This window comes from Alligator mississippiensis, chromosome 4 (genome assembly GCF_030867095.1).
Source record: "Alligator mississippiensis isolate rAllMis1 chromosome 4, rAllMis1, whole genome shotgun sequence".
Lineage (NCBI taxonomy): Eukaryota > Metazoa > Chordata > Crocodylia > Alligatoridae > Alligator > Alligator mississippiensis.
In genome coordinates this window covers 62,965,440-62,990,316 of record NC_081827.1, presented here as the reverse complement: position 1 = coordinate 62,990,316, position 24,877 = coordinate 62,965,440, and the positions used below count along the sequence as shown (strand labels likewise).

Here is a 24,877-nt window from a genome sequence, read left to right as displayed (position 1 = left end):
ACAGCTGTCCCTGAGCTGCCGGGCCTCGACAGCTGCCAGCAGTGTCCAGCGCAGGGTCACTGCATGGGACAGTCAGCTGTGTGAAAGAGGAAATGTTCCACAGCTCCTGCAGGTACAGAGCAGGCTGCTGGGGGTGTGCTGCAAGCAAGTGGCACTGGCCTTGCTGGCTAGAAGCTACCTGCAGCTGGGCCAGGGAGTTGACAAGTCTGGCCTCAATGGCACTGCTTGCCTTGATGGCACTGATTCGGCAGCCGGGCAGCAGCAAGGTGCCAAGCAGCTGTGCTGGAGTAGCCTGTGGCCTGCCCAGGGAGACACACAGGCCCTGAAGTGCCCTCAGTCTCCCTGATGAGTGTGCCCCAGGGCTAAAAATGTTTGCAGGCTGTTAAATGTTTGCAGGCAGGGGCTGCCATAGAGGCAGTCCATCCCTGAAGCAGGAGAGGCTCCTAGCCTAGACCCCTGGGGCTGGCTTGAAGCCAGCTCCCTAGTTGCTGAGTAGACCGGGGAGCAAACTTGTTCCCAGATTGTTTACTTGTTCATCACTGCTCAGTAACTAAACCTGTTTAATACTTGCATTTGCAGGTAACACATTTAAGTGGGATTAAGGGTTTTTATTGAGCAGTAAGTGTGCGTCTGCTTTATTGAGCAGTAATGCATGTGCTTACTGCACAGTAAACTATACTAATGTGCAGTAGTAATGCATCTTGTGTAGACATGCTGATCATTAAGTAATCATTTCCACTCATCCATAGTGGATGGATACAAAACACTCAAATAAGAATGCAAACATTTTATACCCTTTGTCCATTGGTGTAAATGACTACACATAATGCAGAACAGGTGACAGAACCAGAAAGTAGAGTACATTTATTTTGCACAGTTGCTGGGTGTCAGGTTGGTGAAAATTACACTATTTTATATTCATTAGCTGACTACTGTACATAGAATCTACACAATTGTTTGTCACTGATAAATGTGGGCTGTTGTATTTTGCAGGAGCTCTATTATATATTGATTAATACTTTTTAGGGGCAGGAACCTTTATATACAAGGAGATATGAAGGTGCCTTTGAGAACTCTTAAAAGGTGCAAGTGTGAAAGACACACTCTCACAATGGCCTAATACAAAGCCTGCACATGCCAAAAGCCACACTTAGTGCTGCCTTTTTTTTTCTATTGTAGCTAAGTGTTCTGTTGGAAAGGACTTTACTGTGGAATACAATTTGTGCTGCCCTCTCTGTACAGTGGCAAAGTTAAGCCCACAAAGCATTAGCTGATGGAAACTACTGTAGCTTCACTGTCTGTATGTGGAATTGAACTCTCACTTGGAGAACTGTAGTGTATTATTGTTACCTTGATATAAACAGAATTGCAAACAACAAAGGTTGAAACAAGATCTATTTTTTCCCTCTTTTGCTATTTTATCTTTTCAATCACCATTTTAATTTTTTTCCTCTTGCTAAACATGCTGTTAAAAGGAGTACAAAGACTGAATAATAAGCAGAAGTAAAAAGCAGATATTAAACAAGATGACCACTTTCCTTTTAAAAATAAGTTGTTGTACTGCTATGATCTGAACAGAACTTAAGCAATAAAATGTTCTCTTTTAAAAAATACCTGTTGAAATGAATGTTTAGGACACTGTGTATTATGTTTAATACAATCTTTCTTTCTTTTCCACATATACATACAACACTTGTATTTCCCTTCTCTCATTTTTTTCCTCCCTAGAAATACACAGTTCATGAATGATATAACACTGGAGACAATAAAACAACTTTATGCCTAATGTGTCTAAAAGCTCAAAGGATGCAAACCAGACAACAATATTTCCATTTCATAATAGCTAGAGGTAATGGTAGTGGCAGATCGGTTTTAAGGCCACAAAGTAGAATAAAGGAGGATTTATTTGGCATAAAATCTATATCCTGCAGAGCTCTGAGGTAGAATAACATTTATCAGTCCAAATATATTAGGTACACTCCATTAATTTATAAAAGGAAGGGAATCTGGGACGCTAGAATTCCTGCCTTCCTCTCCATTCCATCAATTTTTTTATACTACAACCAAAAACTTTTCTTTTAGACAGATCTCCCATAAATAGATAACATTTCTTTGATAGAAAACAAGTTTTATAACTTAAATGTATGATCATCTAATCAAAATGCACAGAAAATAACAGGAGGGATTAGCTGGTACGGGTATCAACTTGGCAACAACCACCTGTAGTCCAATACTAAGGTTATCTCCAAGTCTTTCTTGTGCATATACTCAATGGGGAAATGACAGTTGTTTTAAGAAAAATGTAAACTTGTTTTTTAGGTATCATTATAGTTCTTATTTCTAGTAGCTTCCTTTTTGCTATTATAGGACATGGAATTAAAACTCTTCCATTTCCATGTTGCATTTAGTATACTGTCAATTTTTGTTTTGGATTTTCTTATTTGTCTTGCATTGTACATTTAAACAGATTACAGCTTGCTTAACACAGTAGTAATCTTTTAAACATAAGTTAATAAAGAACCCTTTTTACAACCTTACTTAATCACTTTGAAACTGTCAATTTAAAGTAATCCTATTTGAATAGCATGTCATTTTTGTACATAACAGATATAAAATAAATTAAAATTAAGTATAATGATTTTAGTTGTGGTAAAGTATAATGGTTTTAGTTATGGTAAATCAGTTAAGGTAAAAGATATAAACACAAGTACAAATTTGACATTATTGTATGCAAAGCCAATGCACGCAGTTTCTAAGATTTAAAGAGCCTGAGGTTTACAATTTTTTTTTAAAAGGCTGTACAAAGATGATATTTTACTATCTACAAAACTTAATTGTATGAGGTCTGTACTCTGTCTGGACAAACAACACTGGGTTACCATAATTCACAGTGTATAAGTTGAGTTTTGAAGAAAAATTTTTAAGTCTTAACATTCAGCCTTGACTTATATGCCATCTGCCACCTCAGTGTGCAAGGGGCTGGAAGCCTGGGTGAGCTTGCGGTAGAGGTGACATGCTGGTGGGATCCTGGGAAGTTGGATTGGGCCCCTGGGAGGTTAGGCAGCACATGGCCCACTGGCAGCCTGCCCAGCTGACCCCATGGGGTGTTGCTGCCGTGGAGGAACGGACAGGATCCGGCACAGTTCAGAGGCTGTCTGGCCTGGTGGTAGCTGGTCCCCCAGCCACGAGGCAGTCAGGGAGGCTCTGCTGAAAGCAGGATCAATCCCCTCTCCACTTGTATCTTCAGCAGCCTCCTGGTAGGATGCCTGGTGCTGCTCAGGAAGGGGCTGGCTTGCCCCAGGAGCAGTGCAGGATGTTGGGTGAGGGGGAGGCTAGGAGTGTTAGGCAGGGACAGCCTCCTCTGCCACCCCTGGCTGATACCTTGCACTGCCTGTAGGGCAAGTTAGTGCCTTCCCAGGTGGTGCCAGGTGTCCTGTCAGTCACAGGAGCCTGCTTAAGACAGAAGTGGTGAGAGGCCTGATTCTGATTTTGGTGGGGCCTCCCCGCCTGTCCTGGGGCTGGGGAGCAAACTGCCATTGGACTGGGCAGTCCCTGAGCTGCAGGGGGGCCCAGTCCTTCCCTCTGTGGTGGCAGCACCCACCAGGGCTGGCTGGGTGGGCTGCCAGCAGGCCATGTGTTGCTCGAGCTCCCACGAGCTTGTCAGCTTGCCATCTTTCCCATGAGCCCTCCCAGGCTTTCAGGCTCCCAGGCTTTCAGAGCCTCACACAGTGAGGCAGGGTTAACTTATACACTGGACATACAAAAATCATAACTTTTTCTTAACATAAATATGGGGTCGACTTATACAATGTATCAACCTATACACCAATAGTTTAATAAAATAAAAGCTTATTTTTCTTTTAGAAGCTGTTTCTTCAGCAGCAAAGACTTACTGTAACTTCCTGATAATGCTTGTAAAATAATATCTGTGTCATCCAGAGGAAAAGCAAATCAAATTTAATTCTGATAGCATTTAAAACACTCATACTTGGAAAATTTAAAAAATATGTTATTTTTAAGTAAGGCTGAATGAGGCTTTATATTGCAGTGTTATTTTCCTCTCTAAAGCCTGACTGCTCCGTGTGTGTGTGTATGTTAAATGTGCCTTTGCATATACTCATGTTTCTTCAGGGAGTATCACTAAGGCTGGAAACACGAAAAAGAATGCATACTTTTTTAAAATTCAAAAGCCTGGCACAAAAAAAAAAAATGTCTATTACAGTTTTGATCACATTTCTGAAAAATGCTTCAATTCCATTTGGTATAAAAGCAATGAGAGTGAAACAACACAAGAATGAGTTTAAAGCATTCTTTTTAATTCCTCTGTGCATGTCAGTATTATTTTGTTTTATACAGCATTTATAACTTTCTGCACTGATTCCATAAAATCAGGTACTGAATTAACTTTAACACAACATAAGAGAAAAAAAAAGTTTGCACAATAAAGGTATAATTCCATTTCCCCTTGCTTGTTCAAGGGGCAGTTGTTTAGTCATCTAAATAGCATTTGGGCAGTTACACAAACCTAGCAATTCTGTTTCTTGGCAGCATGGACATTTAAGGGCACATCCAGATGAGCACGGACATGCGGACCCATCTGCGGCACCACATACTGCATATGCCACACATGCAGACATTCGCCATGCTGCTACTTTGCAGTGTGGAGGATTCTTTGGGGGGGCGCTGGGCAGGTCAAAAAACCCCAATGCCTACAAATCACAGGGCAGTGCATGTGGCAACAGCGTGCAGTGCCCAAAACTGGAGCCTGGCCTGCTGGAGACAAATTCCAGCTGCCAGCCCGGCTCCCTGCTGCAGGAGCACCATGGCTGCAGGCCCTGGCTGCCACTAGGACCCCAGGTAAGGCTGCTGGGGCCAGCATAGTTACTGGCCCCAGCGTCCCCTACCCAACCTGGGGCAATGTGCCACACAGCACAAGGTGTGCTGCTGCTACTTGTCCCCAGGGAAACACACATTCCTGCTCGTGGGGATGCACCCTAAGTATGTATGCATACTACACATACAGACCGAGCACACACAATAGGCAACACTGGCCAGGCATTTAGGCAGTTACATGCAGGCAAGCTGGAAGGATGAGTCTCAATGAGCTGGCTTCTGGGAAGTGGAATTTCACCCCAAGTGTATATAACAACTTTTCTATTACCCAAAAGAAACAGATGACACTGAACTGAAATAAGTAAATTGCATAGTTCTCTACTACCAAGTATAACAGGCAAGGAAATGCAGAGTTAAATCATTCAATAATTTGTCTATACTTCTTTCATCAAGCTAAACTGCTTCACTTTCAAAGCCCATTTTATTTCTACCTTAAGCCTGAAGAGTACTTGAACTTACCTTAATGAAGTGTTATCCACACGTGTGCATATGTTTATACATATTTTCATAATGTAAGTCATCAATCTAGCCTCAAATAAAAGACATGTGTGGGATTATTTTTATAATGTATATTAATTTATATTTACAAAACAGCTGCCAGTGATGATATGTATCCCAGCATTGGGTCATCCAGCCTGCAGGGCTTCTCTGCTGCCAAATTTCCTGCTGCACAGGGCTGTGCAGGGGCAGCAGGGTCCTGGGGCCTAATCCCAGAAGGCAAGAACTGCACAGGGCCCCCGTGCCCCATCCAGGTGTGCGGGGCAGCACAGGCCCTGATCCTGGTGCATGGGGCCAGGCAGGGTGGGGCGGTGTGATGCAGGGCTCGGTGGTCTGATCCTAGTATGCAGGGCCCTATTCTGGCAGGTAGGGGTGGTGTGGGACCCGAATCTGGAAGATGGGGAAGGCACAGGGCCTCAAGCCTGATCCCAGTGTACATGGGACCTGATTCAGCCCATGGACTGGCCCCATGCCTCTCTTCTGTACATGCTGTTCTGGAGGCCGATTTGTCACAAAATGGTAGAACCCTGCTTAAAATCAGGTATTATTTAATAATATTTGTAAAATCTCTTCTAAAGCAGCAAGGGGTGTATTTATAGTGCTTCAACAAAAATGGACCTAATTATAAGAGTTCCTGAATACACTCATCAGTTTGTAGAATCACCATATTTTCTTGCATATAACAGAACCCCAAATAAGAAACATGCCTTGTTCTTGAAAGGCAGAATGGGAAAAAATATTTCTTTGAAGAAAAATACAGTATTTCCTCAGGGCAAACAAAAGCAGCTGCACTGGGTGGGAGGTGGGAGGGAGGTGAGGAAAGGAAAGAATTGGACGGGATAGGGCTGGAATGGGATGGGAAAATTGTGGCTGCTGAGGGCCAGATCTTAGCCAGCAGCACCTGTGGAGACATCTGTGAGCCCACTCAGTTCGTTCATCAGGAGCCCCTGCCCTGGCACTGTAAGCTCCCCTCTACTTTAGAAATGCAGTAGAATCAAACCCATACAGCATTGCTTTCTCTTTCCCTTGGCTGAGGCTTGTATGACAGAAGCTGCTATTACTGTATTTCCTCACTTAAAACCCCAATTCCCAATGGCTGATTTTTGGAGAAAGGTGTATGTTGTATGCTAGAATACATGGTACGTTCTATATTAATGCCATTCACTTGAAAAGGGAGCTCTGCTTAAAAACTGGTGGCACGATATAGTGCTTAGTTTTTTCCTGTCACATTTGTCAAAAGTTGCAGGCTGGCTCCCGCAACATTTGAAAATTTTCTTAATTTTACTCATACGAATTTTTCCATTGATGTCACTTTGATGATAAAGTTAAACACATGGATAGATATGTGCAGGAACTGGCCCTTGGACCATAGGAAAAACAAGTAAAAGTAGGAAGGAGTCAAAATACTTATGAAAGAGATCTATATAAATATATATAAAGTAACACTGGGTACATATATTTAACAACGTGTCCCACGTGTTTATAATGAAGATAGCTAGAAACAGAATTGGCACATGATATGTGAATAGTAAATGCTCTTCTGAGAAAAGAATAACATTTGGAAAGCCACCTGCTTATACTTTACATGGCAAATGTGTCAGTAGGAACATTAGAAAATTCAGTGGTATAAGTAAAGTGCTTTGCAGAATTAATCCATGTTTCCAATGGAAGAAAAGATAGATTACATTTTTCTGGTTCACCATTTAACAGTGATTAATTCAGCTCCCGGGGGTTCATGTGCTTGTGTGAATCTAAACTTAACACAGCTTTTTTAGCTCTAAAAATATATCAAAGATTTCACCTAAACATTATTACTGGTGACCTGCACAATGAACCATTGCCACAAAAGATTACACCTTCTTCCAATGAGAAACCAAACAAGGAACCACTACATTCACCACTCTAAAATGGAAAAAAATACAGGAATGTTATGTTACTGATGCCTCTCAGGAAATATATGCTCTTTTCAGGGCTTCAATAGATATTTCAAGAGGCATAACTCTAAGTATAGAAATACTCCCCCAACAAGCACTTAGCAGTTCTTCTACTGTCCTGCTGAGGTTCACATCTTTGAAAAGTTACCTATTAATGTCAGTTTTCCTTCTATGTGGACTGGCATAGGAGAAACACTGAGTTCAGTTTAATAGTATCTGTGCTTGGGCAGTTGTGCTGAAGAAAGTATCATCATTCTGAAAAGATTAATAGGCACCATATCTAATTTTTCTAGTTCCAGGGAACTAAAAAAAAAAAAAAATACTAACCTCAAACTAAAGATTAAGCTTATTTAGTAATCCTGTGTCATGGATAAATTCCCCACCGTTCATAACAATGCAGTACTTATCTAGACCTATCCAGCATTCATAGTAGTTCTTCTATCCTCAGAATAATCTTATTAGAAAACAGCTATGTACATACTAAGAGATGATGCATTCACACCAATGTGTAAGCACATAGTACTGAAAACAATCTGTAGTTTCAAATACTCTGCTGAAAAAACATTCATAATGGGGAACATTTTAATACAACTCAAAATATTTGCTATGATATTAGGCTGTTGTCCTCACTTGGCAGTGGAGCTCCCAATGACATCAATGGAAACAGTGTTCAGAGGTGATAAAATGCATGTTCCTAAATGCAATGGAATTTTCCAGTCACACACTGAGACCTTTAAGTATCTAAACTTGTCAGTCTGTGACATAAGATGTTGAAATGTGGGTCAAGCGGCCAAAATATGTAACACCAAAGTTTTAGTGTGTATTGTGCCGTGCCTGACATAGAGCTAAAGATTTGTTTGTAAAGCTGTTTACTCACTGTATGAACCAATCAGAAAAAAAAACAAACAAACTATTTGGCATGTTCTTGTGTTGCTAGATGAGATGTCACTTATGCCTCAAAGAGAATGATGCCAAATGATGCAAGTAAAGACTTTGTGAACTGTAAATGCTCTTCTCAGAAAAGCAGACCATTTGGAGCCACCAGATTATAAATTAAGTGGTAAATGTGTCAGGAAAACATACATGCCCGATCCAGCCTGCAGACCTACGCTGTAAACCAGGGATGAAAAACTCATCCAGCCCCATGGGCAAGATGAAGGGTGTGGGCCCAGTCTGAAGGTCAGATAAGACCCACAGACTGGACCCATGAATAAAAGCCAGTACAGAGGGCCACTAAGCAAAGGCACCTTCGTGAAATGTGCGCTCTGGACCAGCCCTGTATACCGTATCCAGTGTGAGCCAGCCTCAATCCCAAATGCACATGCTGAGCCAGCATGGGGTCTGTGCTGCATAAAGTACTCACACCAGACTGGGCTTATTAGCTGGTTCCGGTGTATGGAACCTTTCTGTGGGCCCAATCCAGACCAGCTCTGGAGCCAGCGTGTAGGGCCACTCCAACATGGGCACTGCATACGGCATGTATCCTGGACTGGCCCCTTGTGCCATGTGCAGTGCCCATGGTGTCAGGTCCAGCCCTGTGTGCTTCATGCAGCATGCCAGCTGCAGCACATGCAGCACATGGGGTCAGAGCCAGCATCTAGACTTGTCAGTCTGTGACATAAGACTTTGAATTGTGGGTCAAGTGGCCAAAAAATGTAACACCAAAGTTTTAGTGTGTATACATCACATGCAGCATGTGAGGTCAGAGCCAGCACATCACACATAGCACGTGGGGTTGGTTCGAGACCCAAGGGCTGGATCATAGGGCTCCATGGGCCAGATCTGGTCCTCAGCCTGTATCTTTTACACCACTGCTGTAAGCTGTTCTTTCCATGAGTTCTATCTTTGGACCTCTCTTAAGGTCTGATTTTGTAGCTGTGAAGTCAATAAAAGTTTGTCATATACTTCAATGGATAAAGCTTGAATCTTTGGAGTCCTTGGTACTGTTGGGGACCTTAGGAGGCAGCCATGCCTGTCTTGGGTCTCTGGCAGAGAAGCTCTGCCCCAGCTATTTAAGCAGCTGGCTTCCTGATTGGCTGCTGGGAGCTCAGTCTCCTCTTTATTCCCACCTCTGGCAGCAGCTTGCAGGCCAGCCAACAATTCTGACCCAGTATGAACTGGTTCCTGTACTCTGGTTGTCCTAGTTCCTGACCCTGGTTTTGGCTTGTTTTCAGACTTTGGCTTTGGATTTCCCTGTGAATCTGTTTCCTGGCTCCTAAGCCCGTTTGGCTCTGCTTTTGTACTTCCATCTTGTGGACTGTCCCTTTGATCTGATAACTCGGCATCAGATCCTTGGATCATGACTCTGGCCTGTAGTGCGGACTGTCCCTGGAGTTCCCTCTGGAAATGTGGTAATGTGGCTCCTGAACACTGACCAAGGCCCTGGCCCCCATAATCCTTCAGTAGCCCAACCATTAGACTAAACTACCTATGCTCCAGTCCCTTGCAGCAGGCTCCAGCAAAATTCCACATCTGAACTGAGGGAAAGGTTTAACTCTAAACTCAAATCTCACTTGAATACTGCAGAACTATCTTTGGAATAACGCTGATCCAGATCACTGGAGTAAATAAGCAGATGTGGAGTACTTGGCTGTGGATTCCAGTCTAAATGTTGCCTCTCTTGTTTGAATTGCAGTATTTATTCAAGCCTAATATCTAAGGATTTCTTTCATCAGCAGGTTCAGCCTCCCCCCCCACCAAAAAAAAAAAAAAAAAGAGAATCAGGCCCCTTGCCTAAACAATGATAAAAGCCCCTATATTGAAATGGTGACTTTTCAATTGTGATGATTAAAAACCCACCATTTCAATTTAGGGGCTTCCATCGCTGGAATGGTGAGGGGCCCGATCCTTTTTTCTTTTTTTTATGGCAGAGCCTGGGGGCGGCCAGAAGCTGCTCAGAGCAAGCACCCAGCCCATTAGCAGCTGCCACCACAGAGGGAAAGACTGGGTCCCCCACAGCTCAGATGCTACCGGCAGCTTGCCCCCCTGGCCATGGGCAGGCTCCATTAGAATACAAGAAAAAGGATTGGGCCCATCACTGCTTTCCTTTTTTTCCCCGCAGAGCCTGCCTGTGGCCAGCTGCTGGCAGGCCAAGCGGCCCCTGAGCTGTGGGGGTCCCTGGTCTTTCCCTCCGTGGTGGTAGCGCTCCCCGGTGCTGCCCAGGTGGGCTGCTAGTGGGCTGGGTGCTGGCTCTGAGCAAGGGCAGCACCCAGCCTACTAGCAGCCTGCCCAGGTGGCCCCATGGGCTGCTCCCACCATGGAGGGAAGGACCGGACCACTGCAACTCAAGACACCTGTGGCAGCTTTCACTGCCTCCCCCACTCCCAGCTGCAGGAGAAGCAGGCAGGCTCCGCTAGAAAAAAGAAAGAAGCAGGCCCCTCGCTGCCCCCCTCCCCCTGCTGAGCTTTCAGCACCCGTGCACTATCCTGCCACTTTCCTGCCACCTGGGACCGCCCAGGAATGGGCTGGCTTGCCCTGGGGCAGTGCAGAAAGGTGGCACGAGGACAGCTGAGTGTGCTGGTGGCCAGAGAATGCGGCAGGGACAGTGCACAAGGTGCTGGAAGCCTGCCAATCTCAAGCTTCCATAAGCCCATCCAGACTTCTGGTGCCCCATGCACCATCCCGCCACCTTCTCCGGCCACTAGCCCATCCAACTGCCTTCCTACTGCCTCCCTGAGCTGTCTCAGGGGCAAGCTGACTGTGTTGGCAGCCAGAGAAGGCGGCGGGGACAGTGCGCAGGGTGCTGGAAGCCTGGGAGGAGGGCTCAGGGATGGATGTATTGTTGTAATTTGTTAGGTAGCAAACTAAAATACATCAGGATGTGTTTTAGTTTGCTACATAACAAAGTCATTTACAGCCCAATACGCTACCACATATGTACAGCAAGATGAAATTAAATTGAAATATGCTGCTCTATGTGTAATGTGTGACACAATTATACTGCTATGGAAGGCCAATTAAACCACTAAAAGGGCAATTTCATCACGTGTACAAGTGCCCAATTTCGGCACTTGAATGCCTTTGTCTTCCACAAATTGGTCATCATATATAAGGTCTTACAACAGTCCTTTTTTATTCCTTACTTCATAATACTGTTTATTTATTTTCCCATATAAAAAGTTATATCCCACTCAAATTAGAAATTATTTCTTGTACATTGTTACGGATGATAGCATGAAGTTTCAAAGAACAACAAAAGTTACATAGTTTTTATGTGTGCATCACACTCATATTTATTGGTATCCTTCCTCATCCTGCTCTTATTTATCATATTTCTTTTTAAGGCATTGATCCTACAAACACTTAATTTGATGTCCATGAGGAATCCTATTTACTTAATTTACAAAGTTAATGTTACGTGTATGGGGCTCTAACGCCCTAAATTTTCTCCTTGTCTGTTTTATTCCCCAAGAGCTGTCTTTCTATGAGCACTTCTGTACGCAGGACTCTCAAAAGGAACAATTTAACAAATATAACACGGTCCCCCAACTTGCACATGTAATGATTTCTTGGATCATTTATGCACAGGAGCAGCAGGAGGCAGGAATGTAATTGTCTAGGTCTATTCCGCACCAAACAATCCCAGCTATGCAACACTGTATATCTGGTGCCCCTTAATATCACATACTTAGGGCCCTACCAAATTCACAGCGAAAGTGGGCTGCATTGCAGCTCCTTTAATCTTGTAGATTCCCTGGCGTGTCCCCCACCACTGATTGGTGGAGGGGCCCCACTTGTGGTTTCCTCCTGATTGGCAGGGCAGTGAAAACCATGGTTTTAAACATGGCACCATTTTTTCCTCCCCACCAGTCAACAGCAAATAGCATGGCTACTGGGGCCCCTTGAAAAATCAGCGGCAGAAGGCAAAATGACACCATATTTTAAACCATGGTTCTTGCTTCCCTGCCAATCAGGAATGAACCACAAGTAGGTCCCCTCCACCAATCAGCGGTGGTGGGGCATGCAGGGGAACCTGCAAGATTAAAGGAGCTGTAGTACAGCCCACTTCAGCCATGAATTTGGTAGGGCCCAAGCCATAGTACAAGTACCTGTAGAATTAAGGTATGTATCACACCCATGTTATTGTGTTTCTCCCATCACTAGTGTTGGATGTACAGGGACAGTACAAATCTAAATATGATTTTAAAAATAGAGCAAGTCCTGGGAAAAAAATGATTTCTCATAATGGCTTGCAAAGCAAAGCTCTCATTTAAAGCTTGAGTCCTGTGCCAAAAAATACTGAGTGCTTTCTAATGTCCTCTTGCCCATGTCAAATATTTAAAAATGAACACAACTAAATACACACTGAAATTCACCAGACTACAGGGACAGAACCAGAGTAACAATACCATCCAGAGAACTATGTGCAAGGGGCCAGAGAGATGAAGCCAAAGCATCAAGGGTTCCATAAGCAACAGAAAAGGGATTATGTCCTCATCTCCTACAGATAACCAGCTAAAATGGTAAGATTGCCTCCATTTCTCTCTCTTTTTTAATAGTTAATATTTGTAAATAGTTCAAATAGTTTTGCCTATATGAATATAAAACATTCAAATGACATATATAAGTCATTCAAACCAAGGTAGTAATTATTGATCCTCACAACTTGAAAATGCTTTGTGAATTCAATATATGTAGCCTACAATGGGTGTGTCTACACATGCAACTGATATGAAGCAATAAATTCCAGAGCTATTTGAGCTGGACTAAACTAGTCCTTGGTGCAGCATCTACATGTGTGCCCTGGGTGCAACATCTACATGGGCTGGCAGGTACATGGGGGGGAGGAGATGGGGGTCAGCCCTGGGCTCTGGGTGGTGGTGCCAGGTGGCAGAGGGTCTTGCTGAGGCATGAGGGTGCTGAAAGTGTGGAGCTGTGTGGTTAGGCAGCAAGCAGGAATCTGGCCTCTGGCTGGCTGGGCTGATCCGGAGCAAATTACACCCGTGGTCAGTGTCCATACGTGAGTTTAATCACAGTATATTACCTTGATGTAAGATAGTACAGTTGGGGATAGTACTATCTTATGCAGGCACTAATTAGGTTACTATGGCCTAATATTGTTATGTGTAGACAGTGACACTTTACAGCTAATTAGCCTGCTCCCCGGTAAAACTCATGTGTAGATGCGTCCAATGAGATGCATTTTTAAAGAGGTGGAGAGTAATCTGTTTCCTCCTACCTGAAGAAGACTGAAACCTAATATGCATGCTCTAGATAATCTTCCTTGCAAAAGGAAATGGGGGATTATGTCTCTGTTGTCATTGTATGAGTTGTATATAAATATTCTTTGTGGTACAATTTATTGAATCAAAGGGGAGGGAACAAAATGAACTCAGTTCTGGATGTCACTCATTATTTATGTCCCTGGATGGCCAGTAAATTAGGCTCTATAGTTTTAAAAAACTATATAAAATAAACCTCAATTTCTGTTTAATGCACAGAACACTTCCTGTAACAGGCTTCCCTAATCCCTGTTATTTAATAGGTAAGAGGCAGCACTATACAGCTATAAAAGGTGTGCAATTAGCTGGTGGAGGGAGCTGTAAGCAGGAACTGTACAGCTACAGAGCTGAAGCAGAAGGACGTGTAAGGCTTCAAAAGAAGCAGGCTGCCCAGTGCAAAGCTCCAGGCCACTGATTACACTAATGAATAACCTCTATGCCCAGCAGAGTGAAGGAAAGATCAGATAAATAGAAGAAGAGCTGGGAGCTATATGAGCTCAGTTATTGGGCTGGAAACAGGAGTCTGGCCCTGATAGGCTGTAGAGTGACTGATCCACAAATAGTAAGGTATCCTGAGGAACGGTGATTGAATTTGGGTAACTGATGGTAGGCACTTGAGCCCAAGGGCTATGTTAAGGACAGAAGCCCCAAAAGAACAGAAGATGGGCAAGTAAGCCCTGAGGGACTGGTTCAACACAGAAAGTCTTAAGAACTTGATTAGGCATAGTGACCTCAGGAGAAATGGTTCAAAGCAGGGAGCCTTGAAGACTTAATTGGAAGTAATGACCATGGGTAGGCTAGTTGGGATGAGAAGCCCTGAGACTGAGAATTAGTCTTTTCAGGACCTGGAAGTAAGAGGCTGGCTTGAAAGAGCAATTGCGACAAAGCTACAAGAGTAGCTAGTGCTCAGAGTGCTTGAGTTGAGGTAGGCCTTGTCAGGCCTCGTAATAGCAAGGGAGAGAAGCAAACCTGGGAAGCTAGCCCCTGGTTGTTGCTAAGGTTTGCTAGGGTGAGTGTTGACTGTGCCAGACAGACAGCCCTATGATAAGAAGGGCAGAGCAAAGCAATTAAGACAGAGGGCAGCCTCCCAAATTATGATACCTATTAATATCAGAAAGTTTGGCAGTGGGATAGGGAAAAAGGATGTTGACTAAGAAGCTGGAGGGCACAGCAGGTAGGACTGACTACCGGACTATCAAACTCAATGTCATCATGCCTAACCTGCTACACTTACCTATTTTATACCTCTATCATAACAGTTATGGACAAGTATTTACTTAAAGTAATTTACACTCCACATTTCAAATAATGATTAAACGTGTTTAATCTATTATGCAATTAACTGGTTAACTGCAAAATAAATTTACACATGCTATACAGGCAAAGTAATTATCACACAATAAAAATGGCCAATAAGCCACAAGTTATTGCATGAAATATGCAGAATACTTCTGTAGTCAGTTTCTATGAAGTTTTGATTTGAACATGTGGCATGTCACACAGGCTGATAGCGTTTGGCCAGGTCCTGCAGCATCCCCGTGTAGAGTGCTCTCTCCCTTGTCTTCCTGCAAGGGGCAAGAGGCTGCTCATGATGTAAAAAATGAAAACAAAAAACCCCCCAAAAACGCATTTTACTTTGAACTCTGTATGCCCCTGTGCTGAACCCAGGGCAAGCCCAGAAGAGGCACGGCATTAGTTTGACCTGGCTCACCCAACATCTGTATAGATCGGGTGCTTCAGCAGGACTTTTTTTGGTGCTTTCATCTAATAGCTGATTGAATCAGCTTTAGATAAAAGTGACAAAAATCCCTGCTGACACACCCAATCTATACAGGTGCTGTGGACTTGGGTCAAACTAATGCACTGCCTCTTCTGATAAAGAGCTTTTTTTTCCTTTTTTCACATCTGTCAGCAGCCTTTATGACTTTGCTGTCCCAAAGCATAGTAGCAGAAGATATCATGGTTCATTGCCTCTCCTTTCTTCAACCAAACTTCAAGTCTGCTGCTTTAAGAAGCCATTAAGCACCTTTTTGTGAAACTCAAAGTATACACAAACATTCAAGGGACCGTGTTTTACTTGTCTGACACAGGGAGAGATGGAGGAGGGAATTTGTTCATAAACCTGCCTGCAGAGAACATACGTAAAAGCACCTCATGAGGTATCTGGAAAGTTTGAGCCTCACTGTTCCTGCTCACCCACCTGCTATTCACATGGGACTCCCTGGATCTGTACCAGGGCTGAAGGGGGCAGCTCCTTCACTCAGTCGGAGATCAGGTGACTTCTCATTCCCAGCACTGCTGCAGATATGGATGACATCCCCTGTCAGCAGCTCTCCAGATCCTCTTGCTGGCAAACGCTGCCAGAGCAAGTTGCCAAGACACGTTTTTCCACTCTGGATAGCTTGCCCTTTGAACGTGAAGCAGATGACACACTGTGAGAGTTTCCATTGGGTGATACTGCCTGTTACATGAAGGAAGAAATGTCTTCTAGCGGCCTTGGTTTCATAGTGCTGAACCTGCTGCAATTGTCTATTTGACACCTATATGGAACAAACACTAATGGACAAGTGTTTACTTAAGGTAATTTCCATTCCATGTTTTAACTAATGATTAGCAGTGCTAGAGCATAAAGTTGCTAATTACCAATCTATGTTAGAGGGTAAGGGCCAGATCCAAACCTGTAAATTTGGCACTTAAGTAGGACAGTAGTGAAATGTAGGTGCCCAGTTCATAAAATGTGATCCAAATCAACCCTACTTCAGTGCCTGCAAAACCCCTTAAACCCCTGTATTTTAGACTGAAAGGTTCCCCAGGCTTCTAAACTTAGAGTTTTTTGCATATACTCAAAATGGGCCTGGTCTGAGCAGTAAAGAAACTAGCTCTTGTGTCTGTTCTGATGGAGAGTGGAGCTAGAAGAGTGGTGCTTCTACGCATGCAATTAATTTGACTGAATACATTCCAGCACAGTTCACACCAGAGTTTATTGTTCCCAGGCTCAGCGTTTACCCTGCCCACCCCCAGCAGGCAGCAGGTATCGGGGGTCAGCCTGTCAGCCTGGAGCTGCTCCATCTTGGCTCAACATGCTGTGGAAGTGCTAGCTGGGGCATGAGGGTGCTACAGGCAGCCCCCGTACTGTAGCTCCCTCATGTCCCAGCCAGCCCTAGGCACCGTCTACATGTACTTTATGGTGGAGTAAATAACTCTGCCATAGGAAAGTACTTGTGTCAGGAAGTACTATCCTAAAGTTAAGTTAATTAGTTTACTCTGGTCTAATAGCACCACAAATGTAGACAGTGACACTTTAGTGCAGAGTGAATGTCAGCTCTGCAGTAAAGTGCATGTGCAGATGCCCCCAGAATCACCTAAACGCTGCTGAAGTTCCCAGACAGGCCTGATTCATTAGGATTCATAAATGCCAAACTCACACACTGAGGTCAGTACAAAGCACATCAACTAAAGCTGTTGTGAATCAAAAAACAAGGAAGTTAGTGCTCATATTCTGTATAATAGCTTACTCATTAGAGTACTTGTCAAGGAAGCGGGAGACATGAAGCCTAGGTCAACCTTTCCACAAGAAGGTTCAAACTCTATCTCCCAGAAAACTGCTCTAATGCTCATTTTATGATTTGGGTGATGGTGGCTGCTCTCAAGTATGCTAGAGACTGACATTTTAAGAGTGGCCATAGAGGGATGCATCAGAGAAGCCTCACTTGTGCATTTTCAGGTTTGAAATGTACAAGGTAGAATGGATGTGTACAGTGCCCTCAGGAAAGTCCCAGCCACAATATGAGGCCACCGTGGTGTAAACATGCTCTAAGTTACTATGCTGAATTCAGAAGTGAGTGCCAGAAAAACGGTTACCAAACCTGAACAGTGGGTGAAGGTCTAAAGTGTTTGTAGATTGCTGTCCATATGTTGAAAATGAGAGCCTTTATATAGCATGAAGACATGCAAAAGAAGCCATTTTAAAACAAAACTTGGGTATGAGATGAATTGGCTAACACAGACATGTTTAGTATTGAGAGACGAATGCCCAAGTACTGTAACTGTTAGAACTGAATCACAGGTTTGCCTCATTATTACTGGAGAGGTGCATAAAATTGTACATATGGTGATACACTTCTTAAATCTAAACAGCACGCTTGGCAACTATAGTGTTAGCTTTTCAGGAGCTGTAGATTCTGCCAATTGTTCAAACTAGCAACTGATGTTTCCCTGTTTCCCATTTCAAATCCTCTAATAAAAATGTAACCGATTCATAGTGGATTAAAAGATGTTCTCAAATAGATTATTTTATATTTTACCTGCCTGAGGAAGGCATAATTGAACTACTAGAATAGAGAACTGATGCCTACATTTTTGTTTCCATCTGTGTGTTTTTGCAAAAGAATAAAATCAGTGTTAGCAAGATCAAAATACCAGCCTAGATCCTCATCAGATATAAATCAGCAAAATCTATTGAACTCAAAGCTGGACCAATTTCCATTAGCTGAAGATCTAGTCCATTGTCTTTGAATTTACACTCTGTTGATTAGAAACATCTTTTACAATAGGAACAGAAGAAATTATATGTGCTTGTTTTCAGCACCCAAGATTTTATATGTGCAAATGCAGAATGTTATATTAATGTAATCATGCCAGCACGAGTGCTTTCATTTTTCTTAGTGAATACTTAAAATGGGCAAACTGACAAAAGCAGAAAAACAACAAAAAAATCTATATCAGATGACTGAGGATCTTTGTTTTTTCAGACAGCTTAAAAATGTGACCAGTGCATATTGATGGAGTCCCTTTAATAATGGGATGTTACTTAAAAGTTACACTAATTATTTTTCCTTTCGGATCAAACAAGACTTGAAGCAAGGTAACTGTTAAGGACCCTATATGACTCATTCTCTCCTGAGATCTCTGTGGTATCAATAATATTTTAAGCTGGTTTTTTCCAGCTTAAAAATGTTTGAAAAAAGGTAACTAAGAACAGTTTCTTTCTTTCTACCAAATAATCTTACCTTCCTCCTTCAAATCCTTTTGCAAAAAATTTGGATAGTTTTGTGTCACTAGCCTGAACTCTAGCATGGAGCCTTTACTGAAACCTGAGCTTCTAAGGAATCAAACATTTAAGAAAGTCTACACTCTCACTCCTCCCTCACACACATCCACACACTGTTCTTATCTTCCTGTTCTTTCCTCTTCTCTCCTCTATTCATCTGTTCCTCTTCCTGTCAAGCTTATTATATACTGTTTAAGCTTAATGCACCCTATTAAGAGGTCTGATAATACCATCCCATCCTGTAAGAGGACAGCTAGTGAGGACAGATACAAAACACAACACATTTATTCTGTAAACAAAATTTGGACATGTATGTTGGAATATTTTCCATACCTGATTTCCTTTAATATTTTTCCCTACTGGAGTTTATCCTGAACATCATGTATATATGATCCACCCAAGTTTACTCACTATACATCGTGGGTGCATTCAGATGTGCAGGCACATACGGTTTGTGGCACCACAAACCTCTTTGCTGCAAAATTGCAGTGTAGGGCCCAAATGTGCTCCTGGGATTTCCCAGTAGCAAAAAAACAAAAACAAAAAAAGCGCAAGAAGTGGTACAACGCATGTGCAGCACATGCACATGTGTGCTGGCACACACAGAAGCTGGGCTGTCCAAGCAACACTCTGGCTGCCAGTCTTTGTGTTGCTCAACATGTGCCCCTGCTGCTCCAAGCCACCAGTTAAGTCTGTTTGGGGTAGCACCGGTGCTGACTGCAGCATCCAGCTCTCTCAGGCTGAAGAGCTGGAAGGAGGTGGGCAAGGGCAATTTACCCATTATGAGAAAATCTGTCCCACAATGAAGTGCATGTGCACATGTGCACCTTAAAGCAGGGGTCTGCAATCCCTGGCATGCGTTCTGAGCATGGCACGCAAGGCCATTTTGCTTGGCACACCACCACCAGCCCGGGCTCTAAGCAGTTACAAATATCTGCTCCGGGCTCTGGCATGTTGGCACTCCGGCACCTTCTAAGGTAGACATTGTGTTTTTTTCAGCACTCTGGCCAAAAAACATTGCCTAGCCCTGCCTTAAAGCCACTTATCTTGCAGTTAAGTGATTGTGCAAGACCATCAGCTAAAATAAAAATAATAATTTCTAGTCATCATGGTTACAGAGGAAACATGGTGAGTATATCCCTATTATTTCAAAATCTAAGACTCAAAAACCATCCACTTTGTTGTTAATACGTTTTAATTTAATAATTTTAAAGCCAATTTCATTATGAGGGGAGGGAGACATCTCATGATTTTTGAATGCTCAGGACTAGCAGTTCTCTGAACTTCATATCTGTTTATAAATGACTAGTCATGCAGAGCCAAACATGTGCTTGGCATTTGTGCTTTAGTGAGCAAGCACTTTCAGGCTGTTCCAAGATCCTCATCAGAAATAAGTTCATGCATCAGGTTTGCATTAAAATATAATATTGTCCTTTGAAATTGTGCAAGCCATTATGAGTATTCTTAAAGATATACACACTCTCTTGATTTCTGCCAAAGGGGGGAAAAAGCAGAGCAGTTTTTCATGGGTGTGCTCCAGCTGTGAGCTTGTTTTCTTGGGTCACACGGCATTTTTTTCCTCTGAATTGGCCAATTTTATTCATTGTTCATATGCTGCAGATTCAGCTGAAGTCACTGTGACTTTTCTTGTCTGTGCAGAAAATCTGTTTCCATTCATTAATATATTTTCATAAAAAGTTTAAATATTGAACATAAGAGCTGTTAAAAAAGTGAGTTCAAAGAGCCTGAAATTGATGCAGTGGGAAAGAAAAATATAGTCAGAGAGATGGGCAAGGATGTTTTAGTATCTGAGTTTTGCATGGACCAGAAAGGCAATGACAGCTAGTGGCATATTCTAGTCTACTGTATGCAGTGGAAGATATGGCCCAATATTCAAGATCTTCTGAATATTAAGAAAAAAAAAGATAAAATCTTGTCATGAATATTGCTGGGGAAAAAACAGTGATCTAGCACCATCTTACTGAAGTTTATGGCAGAATTTGTTCAGCTTTTGAAACAGGCATATTTTTTTATGTGACATCAAGAAATAAAACAACCCATCACTGGCAGAAACCTTATTCTTCATGATCTAATGTAAAGCGGCTTACTTCTAATGGTTCCCATGCATCATAAATTCAACATAAATTAGTGGCCATTAAACCACAGGCTTCTCATGGTTTATATTACAAATGCTGCCTAGACATCAGGCATTACTGGAACCACCTTTCATCTGAAGAGTTATGTTGATATTTCTCAGCCAGAACATATTAAAATGATCCGGTAAAATATACTACCTTTTGCAAGGATTTAACAAGTGTGCTTGTGATAAAAATACTATTTAGGTTTACTAGTAATGAAATGATTTTCTTTGTGAAGGGAGAACTGTGTTTCCCAAGCAAGACAGAACATGCTGCATTGAAGAATGTCTGGTCAGTAACCTGAGTGATCCATACTTAAACAGTATGCCACTTTCATAGTAATCAGTAGTGATAAAGTATTCCTTATTTATTTATTACAAATTTATAGTCTTTTTTTTCTTTAACCCCACACACATTTTGTATTGCTAGTCATAGAAATTCTTTATTCTGACCTGCACTTGGATAATTATTATTTATATTCATGAAAAGCATGTGTTAAAAAATCCCAAATCAGAATGCCAATGGTTCACACCTCTCAATGTGGCCTGTGGAGAATCTGCAGCATCTATAGATGCTGGTTGTTAAGTGTAAAGTATTTTGCTGTGTTGTTAACCAGCAAGCACAAATGGTGTGACATTCACTCTCTCTCTCAGAGAAAAAAAAAAAAGAAGCCCATATTTCAGAATGTTAGACCTTGCAAATGGAGTGTATTTAATTAAGCTAGTGTTAAAAATCCTCTGAGCAGCGGAACATAGAAAAAATAAGATATGTCTACATTGTGCCCTACAAGAGACCAGACATGGCACTGAGAAATAAACTCCCTTCACTTGTGGCCACTCCTCATATGCATAGATCTGAAAAGCAAACAAGTCTGCAGAGCCCAAAACGTGCACCCCAGCACCAGGCTCAGACTGTCAGACTCAAGTTCTGAATTGAGAGAATCTGAGCATGGTCCTGGGGTACATGAATGAGGAGCCACCTACTCTGCAAATTCACAAGCTTGAGTGCTTGTATAGTGTTCATGAATGAGTGAGGGTTATATTTCAGCAGCATCTCCAGTCTTGCTTAGAACGATCAAGGATTAAGGTCTAAATTTATTAGGCCACAGTAATGAGAGAAAAAAAGCTGAGCTGCCACTTTTCAGCCTACATACAATGGAAGCCTTATTCCCTCTGTCCCACGCATAGCCAACGTACTAAAGAAAAGAGAAATCACTGGTATCTACTATAGCATCATCTCTTAATCTAAGGTACTTATGTAGATGGGAACAACATTTGTATATGTTTTAGAAAAATGTTGTGTTAATTGACCAAATTGCTGAATTCATTGAAAAGATTTATCTCCTGCTCCCCTTAAAAAGCACCATTTTAAACAATTTGAATTACTGAATATATTGCTTCATTATTCAAAATAATTTATCTGTATTTTCCATTTTATAGCATTAGTTTGGAATCAGTTTCTATACTCATAAATACATTTAACATAAAAACCCTAAAGATAAAACAATATGTTTTATTTTAGGGTTACACAACCTATTCAGTCAATAAATAGCCTCACAATTTTCAACTATTTTTTTTTTAGAGCTAGGTAAAAACTGTAATTAGGATCCCATGCATAGTTCTGGCATTTCAAAATTTCTTTTCATTCCAAATTAATAAAAATGTTGAAATTTCAAAATATTCCATAGAATGGAAGTAAACAATTTGAATTCAGAAATATCCAAACATTTCTGACATTTTCATTTTAAGCAAAACATTTCTGAAGTCTCCAAATCTAACTAATTTCATTTCACATCATCGCAACATCTTGGCACATTGTCTTAAAAGAGCTGGCATTCAGGAGCATGATGACCTGAAGTACTGCTTGGCTGGACTACAACATTTATAGCCAGTGTTACATGATTCCCATGATACAATTCCAAACACCTCAGTTAAAAGAGAATACTTATACTGTATTATGGTGGAGAGTTTTCCAGGGGGGTCCAGTCTACATATCAGAACTAGTTTTTAGTTTTTTGATTATGTTAATTTATATGGGGGTAGGGAAGCCCTACTTCCAACCTGCTCTAATACTAATTATTTTAAACCCTTGTAGTTCCAGGTTATTACCAACCATTTTTGTCACACCAGCTTTCTGTATCACCTCAGTTCTTGACCAGAAAAATTCAAGCGTAATCAATGAGCCTGATTCTACTGTAAATTGCACCAGGGTTCAACTGTATAGTTTGTTTAAACTTACACCTACATAAGAGAAGAGAGAACCAATCACTTAGAACTAACATGCAGAATATACTCCGATTCCAATTCTAAATACACAAGGCATTTTGCTAAATAGCTCTGATTTCAATGCAAGAATTACATGTATTCTAGGCAAGAGTTAATCAGGTAAGCATTTCTGTACGTAACTATAATACTGAGAAGTAAGCTTCCAATAAATTCAAGGAGATGTCCATATTTAACAAAACTCCTTCAATATATTGTCTCTTTCTAAAAGAAATGTCCTGCATTTTCCTAGACTTTAAGACAAGAATTATGCCACTGCTATATTTATTCTAAGTAAATATAATACTACTACTACTAATAATAATTAATGGTTTTATGATCAGTGGGTATGTCTACATGAGACACTTTACTGTGTAGTAAGCATGCACATCTACACGTGCACACACTTACTGAACAGTAAACTGCTCTTATCGCGAGTAAAATTTGCTACCTGCAAATGCAAGTAGCAAATTTATTTGTGATTAGTTACTGCACAGGAGCATTCACAAAAATGCTTGACTGAGAGCAAATGTGCTCCTGGTCAGCCGGGCAGCAGGTGGCATGAGATTTCTCCCTGGCCCTGGGAGCTGTCTGCTGCTGGGGTGGACTCTGACACCGGAGACCAGGTGGGGACTATATCCCCCTACCCCGGCAGCAGATCATGATCGCGGAGCAGGGACTGGGAGATCTTTCTCTCCCAGTGCCAGCTCCACAGTCATGGAGCCGGCACTGGGAGATCTTTACCTCCCAGCCTGATCCCTGTGACCGTGGAGCTTGGGCTGGAAGATAAGGATCTCCTGGCACCGGTCCTGCAAACACGGAGCTGGGAGGGAAGGATCTCCCAGCCCGCACTCCCCACTTGCAGAGCTGGGGCTGGAAGCTCCCAGCTGGTGGGGGCTGGAGAGCCTGTTCCCTGCCTGGTTGTTTGATTGTGGAGCTGGGTGGGGAACAGATGTGGAGCTAAGCATGAAACAGGCTCTCCAAACTGTTACCCATCCAACTCCACAATAACAGAGCTGGGCAGGAATAGGCTCTCCAGCCTCCTCTGTGCAATCATGGAGCAGGGGCTGGGAACTGTCCTGGTCAGGGGCAATTCTCAGCCCCATGCCCCAATTGGGCAATTGAGACATGGGGCTTGAAAGGTGCTGCAGGGGAGGGGCAGGTCCCAGCCCTCTGCCCCAATCTGCTGGTGGATCAGCTAGCAGCAAGCCTCCAAGTGGGCGGGGATTCTTTGGCAGCATTCCCGGCTAGCTCGCTGCTAGCTGCCCCACTGGCAGATAGGGGCAGAGGGCTGGGACCTGCCTCTCCCCTGCAGCTCTTTCCAAGTCCCCTGCCTCCTATCAGGGAGCCAGGACCAGAAGCTCCCTGCTGCCAGGGCAGGGGGGCATTGTCCCCATCTGGACTCCAGTGGCGGAGCCTGCCTTGGCAGCAGCCAAGCCCCAGGGGCAGGGAGCAATGTCCCAACCCCTGCCAGAAGATGGCGGTCTCCTGGTCCTGTGCTCCCTGCCAGCCCCTGGAAAGCACCCAGGGGGAGCCTAGAGTTATCTCTGGATGCTGCAGGGGGGCAGTGTAGGGTCAGCGGAGGTGGCAGCACATTGCTGCCATGAGCAGCAAATCTTCTCCCAAGTCCCTGCATGTGTAGACACCTGCCCGGGAGCATTTACCCATGAGCAGTTTACTCGCAAGTAAACTGCTCCTGGATCATATATATATGTAGACACACCCAGTAATGCTAAGCAAAAAATATGTCCAGCAAATCTATTAGATAATGTGAATATTTAAACTTTTTGAGTACTTTTTGGACTTAAAAATAATTAATTTTCAAGATGTAAGCCCTGAATCAGTGAAAGCAAAATAAAATGCAGAGGTAAGTTCAGCAGTG

General features: G+C 42.7%; 1 protein-coding gene across 6 annotated transcripts in view; it reads right to left on the bottom strand.

Moving 5' to 3' along the window:
• SLC16A7 (solute carrier family 16 member 7) overlaps positions 1-24,877 on the bottom strand; it is a 150,519-nt gene that overhangs the window by 28,213 nt on the left and 97,429 nt on the right. The window contains exon 2 of one of the 6 annotated variants that reach the window (XM_059726047.1): positions 15,747-15,953. The exons of the other annotated variants lie outside the window; for them this stretch is intronic. The gene's annotated coding sequence lies outside the window, so the exon portion shown is untranslated. The remainder of the gene's footprint in view (positions 1-15,746; positions 15,954-24,877) is intronic. 6 annotated transcript variants of the gene reach the window in all.